The sequence below is a fragment of the Heterodontus francisci genome, chromosome 8 (assembly GCF_036365525.1).
Source record: "Heterodontus francisci isolate sHetFra1 chromosome 8, sHetFra1.hap1, whole genome shotgun sequence".
Taxonomy (NCBI): Eukaryota; Metazoa; Chordata; class Chondrichthyes; order Heterodontiformes; family Heterodontidae; genus Heterodontus; species Heterodontus francisci.
In genome coordinates, this window is record NC_090378.1 from 19,061,756 (window position 1) to 19,076,200 (window position 14,445).

Here is a 14,445-nt window from a genome sequence, read left to right on the forward strand (position 1 = left end):
GACAGAAACCAAATTGAGCATCGGTGAGCGGGTTATTGCTGATTAAGTGCCGCCTGATAGCACTGTCGACTACACCTTCCATCACTTTGCTGATGATTGAGAGTAGACAGATGGGGTGGTAACTGGCTGGATTTTATTTGTCTGGCTTTTTATGGACAAGACATACCTGGGCAATTTTCCACATTGTCAGGCAGATGCCATGTTGCAGCTGTACTGAATAGTTTGTCTGAGGGCAAAGCTAGTTTTAAGGCACAAGTCTTCAGTACTGTTGCCGGAATGTTGTCAGGGCCCATAGCCTCTGCAGCATCCAGTGCCTTCAGCAGTTTCTTGATATCGTGTGGAATTAATCGAATTGGCTGAAGACTGGCATCTGTGATGCTGAGGACTTCAGGAGGAGGCCGAGATGGATCAGCCACTCGGCACTTCTGTCTGAAAATGGTTGCAAATGCTTCAGCTTTGTCTTTTGCACTGATGTGCTGGGCTCCCCCATCATTGAGGATGGGGGTGTTTGCGAAGCCACCTCCTCCGGTTAGTTGTTTAATTATCCACCACCATTCACAACTGGATGTGACAGGACTGAAGAGCTTTGATCTGATGTGTTGGTTGTGGGATCGCTTTGCTCTGTCTTTATCATGCTGCTACTGGTTTTTTTAATTCATTCATGGGATGTGGGCATCGCTGGCTATGCCAGCATTTATTGCTCATCTCGAATTGCCCTTGAGAAGGTGGTGGTGATCTGCCTTCTTGAACCACTGCAATCCATGTGGGGTAAGTACATCCACAGTGCTGTTAGCAAGGGAGTTCCAGGATTTTGACCCAGTGACAGTGAAGGAATGGTGATGTAATTCCAAGTCAGGATGGTGTGTGGCTTGGAGGGGAACTTGCAGGTGGGTGGTGTTCCCATGCATTTGCTGCCCTTGTCCTTCTAGGTGATAGAGGAAGCGGGTTTGGAAGGTGCTGTCTAAGGAGCCTTGGTGCGTTGCTGCAGTGCATCTTATAGATGGTACACACTGCTGCCATTGTGCATCAGTGGTAGAGGGGGGGTGAATGGGGTGCCAATCAAGCAGGCTGCTTTGTCCTGGATGATGACAAGCTTCTTAAGTGTTGTTGGAGCTGCACCCATCCAGGCAAGTGGAGAGTATTCCATCACACTCTTGACTTGTGCCTTGTAGATGGTGGACAGGCTTTGGGGAGTCAGAAGGTGAGTTATTCGCCACAGGATTCCTAGCCTCTGACCTGCTCTTGTAGCCATGGTATTTATATGGCTACTCCAGTTCAGTTTCTGGTCAATGGTGACCCCCAGGATGTTGATAGTGGGGGATTCAGCGATTGTAATGCCATTGAATGTCAAGGGGAGATGGTTAGATTCTCTCTTGTTGGAGATGGCCATTGCCTGGCACATGTGTGGCGCAAATGTTATTTGCCACTTATCAGCCCGAGCCTGGATATTGTCCAGGTCTTGCTGCATTTCTACACAGACTGCTTCAGTATCTGAGGAGTCGCGAATGGTGCTGAACATTGTGCAATCATCAGCGAACATCCCCACTTCTGACCTTATGATTGAAGGAGGGTCATTGATGAAGCAGTTGAAGATGGTTGGGCCTAGGACACTACCCTGAAGAACTCGTGCAGTGATGTCCTGGAGCTCAGATGATCAACCTCCAACAACCACAACCATCTTCCTTTGCATTAGGTATGACACCAACCAGCAAAGAGCTTTCCCCCTGATTCCCATAGAGTTAGTTTTGCTAGGGCTCCTTTATGCCATACTCAGTTAAATGCTGCCTTGATGTCAAGGGCAGTCACTCTCACCTCACCTCTTGAGTTCAGCTCTTTTGTCCATGTTTGAACCAAGGCTGTAATGAGGTCAGAAGCTGAGTGGCCCTGGCGGAACCCAAATTTAGTGTCACTGAGCAGGTTGTTGCTAAGCAAGTGCCGCTTGATGGCACTGTTGATGACACCTTCCATCATTTTACTGATGATTGAGAGTAGAGTGATGCGGCGGGTAATTGGCCGGATTGGATTTGTCCTGCTTTTTGTGTACAGGACATACCTGGGCAATTTTCCACTTTGCTGTGTAAATGTCAATGTTGCAGCTGTACTGGAACAGCTTGTCTAGGGACGTAGCAAGTTCTGGAGCACCACTCTTCAGTACTATTGCTGGAATGTTGTCAGGGCCTGTAGCCTTTGCAGTATCCAGTGCCTTCAGTCGTTTCTTGATATCACATGGAGTGAATCGAATTAGCTGAAGACTATTTGTGATAGTATCTGGTATCTGTGATGCTGGGGACTTCAGGAGGAGGCCGAGATGGATCACCAACTCGGCACTTTTGGCAGAAGATTGTTCCAAATACTGTTGTTTAACATGCATATAGTCCTGTGTTGTAGCTTCAACAGGGTGTCATCTCATTTTCAGGTATACCTGGTGCTGCCCCTGACATGCTCTCCTACCTTCTTCATTGAATCAATAATGGTCCCCTGGCTTGATGGTAATGGTAGAGGGAGGAATATGCTGGGCCATGAGGTTACAGATTGTGGTTGAGTATAATTCTGCTGCTGCTGATGGTCCACAGTGCCTCATGGATGCCCATTTTTGAAGTGTTAGATGTATTCTGATTCTATGCCATTTAGAATCCCTATCCCAGGCTCAGTCTGGCAGATATGTCCTTCAGGACTTGGCCCACTTGGTCAGTAGTGGTGCTACCAAGCCACTCTTGGTGATAAGCATTGAAGTCCCCCACCCAGAAAAGATTCTGTTCCCTTACTACCCTCAGTGCTTCTTCCAAGTGGTGTTAACCACCTGAAGGAGGGCAGTAGGTGACAATTAGCAGGATGTTTCCTTGCCCATGTTTAACTGATGCCATGAGACTTCAATGTTGAGGACTCCAAGGGCAACTCCCTCCCACCTGTATGTCACTATGCTGCCACCTTTGGTGGGTCTGTCCTGCTCGTGGGACAGGACATACCCAGGGATGGTAATGGAGGAATCTGGGACATTGGCTGTAAGGTATGATTCAGTGAGTATGACTATGTCAAGCTGTTGCTTGACTAGTCTGTGGGACTGCTGTCCCAATTTTGTCACTGAGGAGCCTCTTAAAGGAAGAGAGAGGGGTAGAGAGGGGGAGCGTTTTCAGGATGGAATTCCAGAGCTTAGGATCTAGATAGCTGAAAGCTTGGCCACCAATGGTGGAGTGAAGAAAATCAGGGATGTGCAAGAGGCCAGAATTGGCTGCAGGCTGGACGAGGTTACAGAGATATGGAGAGGCAAGGCATAGAGGGATCTGAAAACAAGTATGAGAATTTTAAAATTGAGGCATTACCAGACCAGGAAGCAATGTAGATCAGTGAACACAGGGGTGTTGGGTAAATGGAACTTGTGAGTTAGGATATGGGCAGCAGAGATTTGGATGAGCTCAGGTTTTCTGGGAGGGTGATTGTTGGGAGACTGGCCAGGAGAACTTTGGAATAGTCAAATCTAAAGGTAACCAAGTCATGGATGAGTTTCAGCAGCAGATGAGATGAGGCAAGGCCAGAGACATGTGATGTTTTGAAGATGGAAGTAGACGGCCTTGGTGATGGAGAGGTGACGGAGGGGGAATCTCGGCTTAAGCACCTCCAATCCACCCCATATTTGTTTAATTTTTCTTGCTCCATGGACACAGTGTCAGCTGCTAAAGTCAAAGGTTCTGCAGGTAATATCACCTGGGCAGGTGTTCTTTTGGCACTGACTGTGGGGGTCAAATGTCATGTTGACCAAGCACCACCAGTCAGGTGCATGTGTCCATCCTCATGCCTCCATATCTACCACTGAAGGGAAAGCACCAAATCAGTCAGATGATATTAGCAGCAAACCCAGACCAGAGCGGTCACCAAACACTCAACCAGGCAAGAACAGCAGTGGTAGTTAAATCTGATTTTCCAGAGTCAATTATTCATGCTGTGTGTGTGTGTGTGTTTACATGATGAAGTAATTCCATATGTATGTTCTGGATGTGTGCCTAATGATGCAGTAAAAGTTGTGCGCAGACAGTAGGGAGGAGTGAGCTGGGGCAGCAGCCAGGGAGGCCAAGCAGTATAAATGAAATGGCATGCAGAAAACACTCGCTTTGTGTGAGTCCATTTTATTAATGAGTTGAATAATCAAGCATGCAGCCTGAGGTGGGGTCAAATAGCTGACTTTAATAAATTACTAATCATGATAGACTCACCTTAGATGCAGGATTATATTGTGCATTTAAATTCAAGGCAACATTTTCACAAAACAGTAGTTGCTAAAACATTTATATGCAAATCTGATTTAAGGAATCCTGGTTTAGGTAAATATTGACTAAGTCCCAATTTGTTTCTGACTGAGACTTCTAATTCGCAGATCTTTCTTTGATCTTTTTACATTGGATTTGTTGCCCAATGTTTTTTCTCCTTTCCCGAGAGGTCTGGTTCTTGCTGGATCAGCGTTGTCTGGTCATCAGCAGCAATGTCTTCAAGTGGGTCGTTTTTCCGTACGTCAGCCTAAACAGTACTGACGTGGAATAAAAACAGAAAATGCTGGAAACGCTCAGCAGATCAGGCAGCATCTGTGGACAGAGAAACAGAGTTAACGTTTCAAGTTGATGACCCTTCATGAGAATTGATGTGTGCTATCAAGCATCGGCTTGGTGTTTGATGATCAAAGGCTTTGCAACTGAGCCTCAGCCTGTTCTCAACCCGACTTCCACATGCATGCCCTTTCAGAGCTCACTGAATGGTGATTAGGAGTAGGAGCCCCAGCTGAATGCTTCCCCTCCCTTCTCCAAGACTTGCGGAAGCCAATTTTGCCTCCACTGTCCCAGCTGGGGTCAAGTAACCCAGCACAGGGAAAGAGTTGAACCAAGGCACTTGAGTGAGGTAACAGCACATCAGCAAGAGGCACATTATCAAAGAGGCACAGGACTTTTTTTTTTTTTAAGTATTGTATCACAAAGAGCTATTTTATTTTTAGAATTTCACATCTCTTCACAAGTTGCACGTGTTTGGTGCAGATTTAATGATGCGTCTTATCCAGATTGTGTTTAGAGCTGACGCTGGGTAAAACAAGTACAGAATGTCCCATTTTCTATTACATCAAAATGAATCTCCTTGAAAATGAAATTGAAAATGCGCCCTTTCTCAACCACCCCCTCACCAGATCTCATTGCTATAACACTTGTTCTATTAATTATAAAGAGAAAGCAAAAGTGTAGATGCTGGAAATCTGAAAAACAAACAGCCGATCTGTCCATATCTGAAAAAGAGAGAAAAGCAGATTAACATTACAGGGGCTTGGCCTGTTGGCCATGGTTATATCCAAAACATGAACCTGTGTTTTTCTCTTTACAGATGCTGACAGACTTGTTGGGTATTGCTAGCATTTTCTATTTTAATCCCATTAATTATGGTTGATAGATTGTAGAGAGTTGGATTAATAACCATAATACAACCACAATGGGGTGAGGAGGCTTGGCCCCATTAAACATTTTTGAGGTTGGTTCAGATCCCCTTTTCCACCCATTCTAAATCCTGGAATTACCCCAGATATCCCAACCTCCCCCAACATTTTCAACATGGTTGTGCTTCTGCTCTTAACTTAAAAGTTACACGTTTGCCTTACAGCCTCACTGAATTCTCTGCCAGTTATTGTGTTCAACACAGGGCAGCAGGACAGGATCGGGGTGGCCGTGACAGTCACCATTGTCAAAAAGCGCACTCTCAAGGCTCACACACATGAAGAACAGCAACTTGGGCAAAGCACAATAAGCAACTGATCAGAGAGCCATATCCTAACAAGGAGTCTTTGATATGAGTGGAGGAGAGGAGAGAAAGAATGGGAGAGGAGAGGAAATAGAGGAGAGCAAGGAAAGGGAGAGGACATAAAAGGAGAGAAAATTAGTGTGGGAAAAATAACAATAATGAAAAGGAGAAAAAATGGGAACCACTTTCACTTGATTCTGGAACGTTTCCCAAGTTGATTTGCATATAATTCTGAATCCTCTCAGTGTATGGATCCTTAGATGGTTGGCACAATGCAAAGTACATTTTATATGCGCCAGAATCCTTTATAATAGATAACATTCAACGTAAGTGGCTATCAACTCTAGTTTACTTGAAATGTGAACTTTCCTTCAAATTCTTGTAATCACTAACAATGTCTGTTGTTGTTGAAATAATTTTCAACCTGAGCATTGTTCAGCATGTGGCAAGATCTTACAGAATAGAAAAGATTACATAAAATTGTCTTTTGCGTTAGAAACTATAAAATGCCTCGTAATATGGATCATTTGCATATAATTGAGATGCTGCCAGTTAAGCATCTCTTTATCAGGTGGCCTTAATTTTCGGGAGGAAATATGGAAGTGAGATATTGCCTCATTTTATTGTGTGGTATTCAATGAATTATAACAATGAGATGATATTCTTCCTTTTGATGTTCGGCAGAGTGAGATTCAAACACGATATTATTGTTTTTCTTAATCTCAGATGTTGAAATAAACATTTTGTTTTTCTTTAACAAAATGGCGAATTATTAAGCAGCAGGGATTGCAGGGGAAGAGTAAATCTGAAAATATCTTCATATAGAACGAAATATTACCAATGAATGTAAATATTACTGCGGAAAATTGAATTGTTTCTACAGCAATATCTCCAATAAACTAGGATTTATAAAGCCAGGTATGAATATAGGTGCACAGATGCTTAGAGTACCTAAACAAAATTCCTCTATCTGACATTTTAATTGAGGTATTAACCTGTTTAATTTAAATGAGTTAACACGTCAATTAAAATGGTGGCGAGAAGAATTTCATATGAGTACGCTAAGCTTCTGCATCCAATATCACGCAGCAGAACTTCAAGGTCTCCAATATTTACACGTACATATTCAACAGTTAGGAGATGCTTTGAGAATCGGGCTAAGGTACTAATATAAATGCAAGTTCTTACCCACATTTATGGACGTACTACACGATGAGGACTATTTTTATCTTTGCCACTTGGACAGAGCCTGTTCTAAAATCTACTGATTTTCATAGCTGTTAAACCACCCACCTGGTTGCCCATTTACACTTCCACCATCAAGTGTCAGACAGAGATGGAGCCAGTAAATCCAATGGCAGCTCATGAAACAATGTGCCTCGACTGCTGCCGGGGACGAGGGAAGTCAGTGAGAGGAATGAGTGCTTTCCATCAGCCCTGATTTTAAAAATAAAAGGCTTGCACAGCCATCTTTTCTAAACACAACAGCACCTCTGTCTTACTCGAAAGATTGATTGCCCCTCTTCCTCAGAGAAGGTCATCAGCCAGGCGACTACCCCTCCCCAACGATATCATGTATCCAGTATCCCTATCTACCAAGACTTGGATGCAGTGACGCCACCTCTAACCCTCTCGTCTGAACGTGATGCTATTGCCTCCAACTCTTCCTGTTAGTTGAGTTCCGATACTACTGCAGGCATCCACCCATCTGAATTCCAATTGTGCTGCCTCTAAACTACCCCAGAGTTCTCATGCTTTTGCCTATAATTCACCCTCTTTACCAAATCCTTATTCTAATAATAATAGCGGGTCTGCAACCACTGAGTACAATCTTCCCAAAATCTTTGTCCACAAAGAAATGCCAAGAATTCTCTAATTTGTTCTTTCAGAGAAAGGGAGAAGGAGAAAGGACAACGAAGTAAAGGAACAATCAGGGAGAAAGAGAGGAACATAGAAATGAAGGAGAGTGAAATAGAGAAACACAAAGCAAGAAACACAGAAGTAAAGGAAGGAGGAAGAAAGAGAGAGAGAGAAGTGAAGGAGGTGAAAAAGACATATCTGAGGATTCCAGGAAGAAACAAACAGATTGGGAATTGGACGTGTTTTGCCATGATTCTTCCTGACTCAGAAGCAATTTAATCAGACAGCCCGCTCACTGCTGGTGACACATAGATCCAGCTCACTGCTTCAACAAGTTGGACACTCTGCCCTAATGCATGCTACTAATTATTTTCATTTTGACTTTTTCCTTGTTATATTACGGATATTTATAATTTCACAAAGCTAAGTTATCGGGTGTATTTAAACGCCTCTGACAGTCAGGTGGGATCCAGGTGTTATTGGTGGTGGGTTAATTGTTATTCTTTGCCTTAGGTTGTTGATTTTAATGTTCTTAATTAACAGGTTCAGTCTTGTGAGAGTGCAGATATCCATGAGAGGGCTTAAAATTCCACAATGTGCTATTTTTAGCTCACTGTGTTAATGCGCTCCCATCAAATTCCTGTGCGTTATTTTAATTTAATCATTGACACCTATTTGGTGGTATGTGGGCTGCAACAGTGAATAAAGACGTAGGGCAAAGTTTAGAAGGAGTTCAAAAGTGGTCTGCACGGATCGATTCTAGCAGGTTGCCTCATTCCTAATCGCTGATCTTGGCTCCTTAGCGGATGGCCCCTTTTTCTGGCTGTCACTAGCTTATCGCTGGAGTCAGGAATCATGTTGGGCGTGAAACATGGTGTGGTTCAGCAGACTGCAGCTGCTGTGTCAGATGGTCAGACATTCCCTCCATCCTTACCAATTAAGTGATCTAACTGCTGCCTCCTCAGGTGTCCCCACCACATCTTGTATCATGTTTCAGGCCTTTCTCTGCCCACCAGGCCTTTCTTTATCCCTATTGGGCTGTCAGTGGTTATTCGGTTGTCGTTTTTGGTCCACGCTCCTTGTCGGGCCTTTGCACTGTTGCACTCGTCGGCCTGCGATTTTACTGAGAATGGGAGGCAGATTGCAGGCTAGCAATTGCACAAGTCCAGCCTAACAGTTTTATTATCTAAGTCCTAATTTCTACCACAGCCATTAGTGCTAATCTTCTCTGAATGTCATAGTTAATGGCCTAACAAGGTACCAATAGACCATTCTGAAGTATTTTGTCTGATGTTAGAACAGCTATTTCTTTCCAAAATATTACATGGGATTGTAACGTCTTCCATTCAGCTGCTACTGGGAATTTGTTTTGCTTTTTTTTTAATCATTGTCTTTTTTTCTTCCCTTCCCTTCCCTTCCTCATCTCCTGGAAATACGTTCTCAAGCTGGAGTACAACTTGAGGATTCCAACATCCATCTGGGTCCTTTTCCAAGTGGAAATTTGTTGAGCCTGAGGCTCTTCAGTGAGTCTCAGCAGCCTATTCAACCTTGGAGTGCATCGTAATCCTGTCCTCGTGCAACATCCTATAATGCCGCACTTTGCAGCAGAGGTCACTGGACAGTAATTAGGAGCAGGAACCTTTGCTGAAGCACTTTTTCATTCTCTAGCACAGGCATTGAGATCAATTGTAGTTCCACAATTGTCACCCAGGCCAAAATGAACCAATGCAACTTGGGCCTTTGTTTCATTCTGTGACCTTTCGTCAGAACTCACAGGCTGCAGAGCTGAAACGTTAGCTCTGTCCCTCTCTCCACAGATGCTGCCACAGTATTTCCAGCAGTTTCCGCTTTTGTTTCAGATTTCCAGCATCTGCAGTATTTTGCTTTTCTACCTGAGTCTTTGTGCTCTCAATACATTTTGATATCTAAATGGCGTGCAAAGCATGCTCAATCTGCTAGCCTATTTGTCATGTTATCAGACTAGCACTCCTGAGGTCATGAGGACAAATCCCACCATGGCAAGTTATGAAATCAAATTCAAGAAAGTCTGGTAATTCTGAGTTTGTTGAAGACTGTCATAAAATCCAATAGGTTCACAGAAAACTTGCCAGATATGCCTGCTCCAGCCTACATATGTCTCCAGTTCCATATTATATGGTTGGTTGTCAAAGTCATTAGAGCAACGAGAGATGGGTAACAAATTTTGCATTCTCTATATCATCTACATCCCATTGAGAAATATATTTTAAAATTATTAAACACCAAGGCACTGATGACATATTTCTGCATTTTTAATAAAATTATCTTCAAGATCAAAAGCACGACAGTATAACCAGCCATTAGTACGCCTACCGTAATGTGATCAAATTGTTCATTTTTTTAAGTGATTAGCTATGACCTTATTGAATGGCAGAGCAGGCTCGAAGGGCCGAATGGCCTACTTCCGTTCCTAATTCGTATGTCTATACGCTCGTAATCTTTTGATTGCTGCCATTAGCATGTCTCATTTATATCCATATATACTTCGTCTATTGTTTGTTGTGTCATAAACTTGCAACTTTAGAAAAAAACCTCACCTTAGCCTTCCTACCAATGTGTTATGATTGCATAATGGTTATGTGACTGGATGAGAATTCTAGTAGGCCTGTATTAATAATATGGAACGATGAGTTCAAATCCCACCACAGCAGCTGGGGAATTTAAATTCAGTTATTAAAAAAATCTAGAAGAAAACTATTCAGTGACCATTAAACTACTGGATTGCTGCAATAACCCATCTGGATTGGTAATGTTCTTCAAGGAAGGAAATCTGTTATCCTTACCGGGTCTGGCTTATATGTGACTCCAGATCCACAGCAATTTGGTTGATTCTTAATTGCCCTCTAAAATGGCCAAGCAAGCCACTCAGTTGTATCAGCATGGGCAGTAAATGCTGGCCTTGCCAACGGTGCCCACATCTTGTGAATGATTTTTAAAAAATCTTGTATTTGCATAGTGTCTTTAATGTACCAAAAGTCCACAGAACTACTTAACAGTAAGAAGCACTGGAGTTCTGAATCATCTTCGTAGATTTTTATCTCACCAGATTCCATGTTTGTCTCCTAATAAACATGTGCATATATTCCCTGACAATTCTTTTGTCTATTTAAACCCATTTCTCACCTGGAAATATCTTCTTGCATTCTGCTATGGTCTTCTCTGCCTCTTGGGGTATTCTGCTCTTTGTCTCCTTCCATCCATTTTGTACCCCCCAGATGTCCAATTTTGTTCAGGTGTCCGCATTTATTCATTCTTTCTGAACTCATTTTCTATCCTGTAACTCTTGAATTGATGTGCTGCTGCAACAAAAGGATTCCCATTTTGCTCTCAATAGCCCATCTTGCACCACTTCAAATCAATAATTCAATTGGCGGGCAAACAATCTCAGCACATCAGCACCCTTTTGCTACAGTAAACTGTTTCACAGTTCCAATCTCTGAACTTTTTTTCTCTGCTTTGCTTTCAGCTTCGGTCTCAGACTTTGTAACTGGCGGTCACTTTCTGTTCCCTCGCCTGTGAAATCTCTTGCACCAATGCCAGTCCTTTCTGAGGTGGTGCGACTTGTTCCTTATGCCACCTTCCTGTCCAATTTTTTTTTGTGAATAAGCTCATAAGGAGCGTTGCTTGCTACTTGCCCACAGCAACGATAAAGTCAAATAGCCCGTGTCTTTGTTTACAGAGAGTTTAGCTTTTAAACAAAATGAGATCCGCCCACTTAGCAACAGGCATCCGACTTTTAAAAAGCTGCAGTCGCCCTTTAAAAGTTAGCGCAGTAACATTTACAGGCGGGAGGTCAAGCAGGTCAGAGGGAGCGCTTTATCAGCTACCTTAGCTGTTCTCAAGATGACAGGATAGCACAAATGAAAATTGTCAAGAGTACCATAAACATCTAAATGAATAAAGAAAGAAAAAACAATAATGTTATTATATCAGGATGCATCTACCTCAACAGAGGACTCAGGACTCAGTGGCAGTTAATGCTTGATCTTACAAAATGTATTGTCTATTTTAATCATGTCAAATTTAACTCATTTTATATGGATATCAATTACATTAATGGTCTTCTACATGCCTAAAGGATTTCAAAAACATTGTCTCCCTAAAACCCTAACTTATCCTGTAAATGATATTAAAGTCCAACACTTACATAACACTTCATTTTGTTTAATGGAGATTAGGCACAGGTGAAACAGGACCGCAGTCCCAACCTTGGTACGATATGTTAACAGTGTTCTTATATTACATTCTCCACATTATGGCTGGATTTTGTTGCGTTCCCAACTCCAGGCTCCGTTGGAGGGGCGGGGGGCGCTGGAAGATCACATGGGCAGTGGCCGCCACGGAGCCCAACGTCGGGAATGCCGGGCTCAATCATCCCGGTGGCAGGGAAGCTCCATGGCGGGATATCTGCTGCTCTGCAGTGGGACCCGGATTTCAATATTCAAATCAGCTATTTAAATACATTTAAATGGAAGCCAGAGCGATCTTACTGGCAGTTCCGGATCTTCCGAGTGATGTGCGGCACTCCGCGCCTTCACTTTCCCCTCCAGGGACAGGTGGTGCTACCGAGTAAAGGCCTACTGGGGTCTGCAAAAAAGAACCCGACCCGAGCTCGACAGAGCCACATCTGACCCGAGCCCGACCCGTCACGAGTCCTTCCATTTTTTCCCGTGCCCGACCCCACCCAACCCGACCATCAGTTAACTTACCTTCCGTTTTTCACTTTGTTGCTGACCTGTACAAGCTTAAAATAACTGTAACAAAACCACCTTTCTAGTCAAAAAATTACATTAACATTGGAGCCGCTTACCTATGATGGAGCTTGTCCGACCCTACCTGAGCCCGAATGCTGGACTCGGAAGTGCAACCCGACCTGAACCTTACACGCCGTCAGGTTCGGGTTGGGTAGCAGGTCTTTACCACCGAGGTGGGGAAGGAGCGAACTCTGCATTTGTAATGAGGTGGGGAGGGAGGGGATCAACTCTGCATTGTTAGTGTAGTGGGGGAGGGGGAAGGGTTGAACTCTGCACTTAGGTCAGATGGGGGGAGAAAGGGGTCAACTCTACACCCTAGTGCAGCTGGGATGAAAAAGAGGTAATCTGGTCTTATCTGGTGTAGTTTGGGGGTAGGTCAAACTTTATTTTTTGTCGCAGTTGGTGGGGATGGGATTATCTTTGATTTTTTTTTATTTGTTCATGGCATGTGGGCGTCACTGGCTAGGCCAGCATTTATTGCCCATCCCTAATTGCCCTTGAGAAGGTGATGGTGAGCTGCCTTCTTGAACCGCGCAGTCCATGTGGGTAGGTACACCCACAGTGCTGTTAGGAAGGGAGTTTCCGGATTTTGACCCAGCGACAGTGAAGGAACAGTGATATAGTTCCAAATCAGGATGGTGTGTGGCTTGGAGGGGAACTTGCAGGTAGTGGCGTTCCCATGCATTTGCTACCCTTGTCCTTCGAGGTGGTAGAGATCGCAGGTTTGGAAGGTGCTGCCTATGGAGCCTTGGTGCATTGCTGCAGTGCATCTTGTAGATGGTACACACCGCTGCCACTGTGCGTCGGTGGTGGAGGGAGTGAATGTTGGTGGATGGAGTGCCAATCAAGCAGGCTGCTTTGTCCTGGATAGTGTCGAGCTTCTTGAGTGTTATTGGAGCTGCACCCATCCAGGCAAGTGGACAGTATTCTATCACACTCTTGACTTGTGCCTTGTAGATGGTGGACAGGCTTTGGGGAGTCAGGAGGTGAGTTACTCGCCGCAGGATTCCTAGCCTCTGACATGCTCTTGTAGCCACGGTATTTATACGACTACTCCAGTTCAGTTTCTGGTCAATGGTAACCTCCAGGATGTTGATAGTAGGGGATTCAGTGATTGTAATGCCATGTCATTGAATGTCAGGGAGAATGGTTCGATTCTCTCTTGTTGGAGATGGTCATTGCCTGGCACTTGTGACTTATCAGCCCAAGCCTGGATATTGTCCAGGTCAAGGCTGCTTCAGTATCTGAGGAGTCGCGAATAGTGCTGAAGATTGTGGAATTTGCGAATATCCCCACTTCTGACCTTATGATTGAAGGAAGGTCATTGATGAAGCAGCTGAAGATGGTTGGGCCTAGGACACTACGCTGAGGAACTCCTGCAATGATGTCCTGGAGCTGAGATGATTGACCTCCAATAACCACAACCATCTTCCTTTGCCCAAGTATGACTCCAACCAGTGGAGACTTTGCCCCCCTGATTCCCATTGACTTCAGTTTTGCTGTCAACGCAAGCCTGGTATCCTTTTAAAAATGGTGCCAGTGCCTGCGCAGAAACTAGTGACGCCATTGATGGTGTCGCTGAGGCTGCCACATCACGTGATTGGGAGGGCCATCGTCCTGCATATTATAATGAGCCACTGGGCTGAAGATCACGGCAGCGTGTCTGCACGCGGCCCGTGCAAAAGGGCTGCCATTTCTTAGCCTGCCGCTAAACAAGTTCAGCCCCATGAGCGTTTCATGATGTTGATGCTTGTGGTAAATTTCTCATACTGCACTGTAATATACGGTTTACATCCCTTAATTTAACTTCTGCTTTCTTCTAAATGTGGTCAAGCCAATATTAAAACAAAGCTTTAAAATGATGAACCATTGATCTTTTTTGCTTCTGTAGTTATTTCTAGGAGCATTATGTGTACCATGTGTGTTCAGGGTAAGGAATGCAGCGTCCAGTGTGAGCTAAAGCAAGACTTTGGGAGTTTAGCTGGTTTATTCAAGCTTGTGTAAACCAGCAGGCAATTACCTCTGG

General features: G+C 44.0%; 1 long non-coding RNA gene across 1 annotated transcript; it reads right to left on the reverse strand.

Moving 5' to 3' along the window:
• Positions 1–4,119: 4,119 nt before the first annotated feature.
• Positions 4,120–12,203, reverse strand: LOC137372674 (uncharacterized). Its single transcript, XR_010975472.1, has 3 exons — positions 11,813–12,203; positions 10,789–11,554; positions 4,120–4,574 (listed from the first exon to the last, which is right to left on the reverse strand). It is a non-coding gene; the product is annotated as an uncharacterized lncRNA (long non-coding RNA).
• Between the last annotated feature and the right edge of the window lie 2,242 nt (positions 12,204–14,445).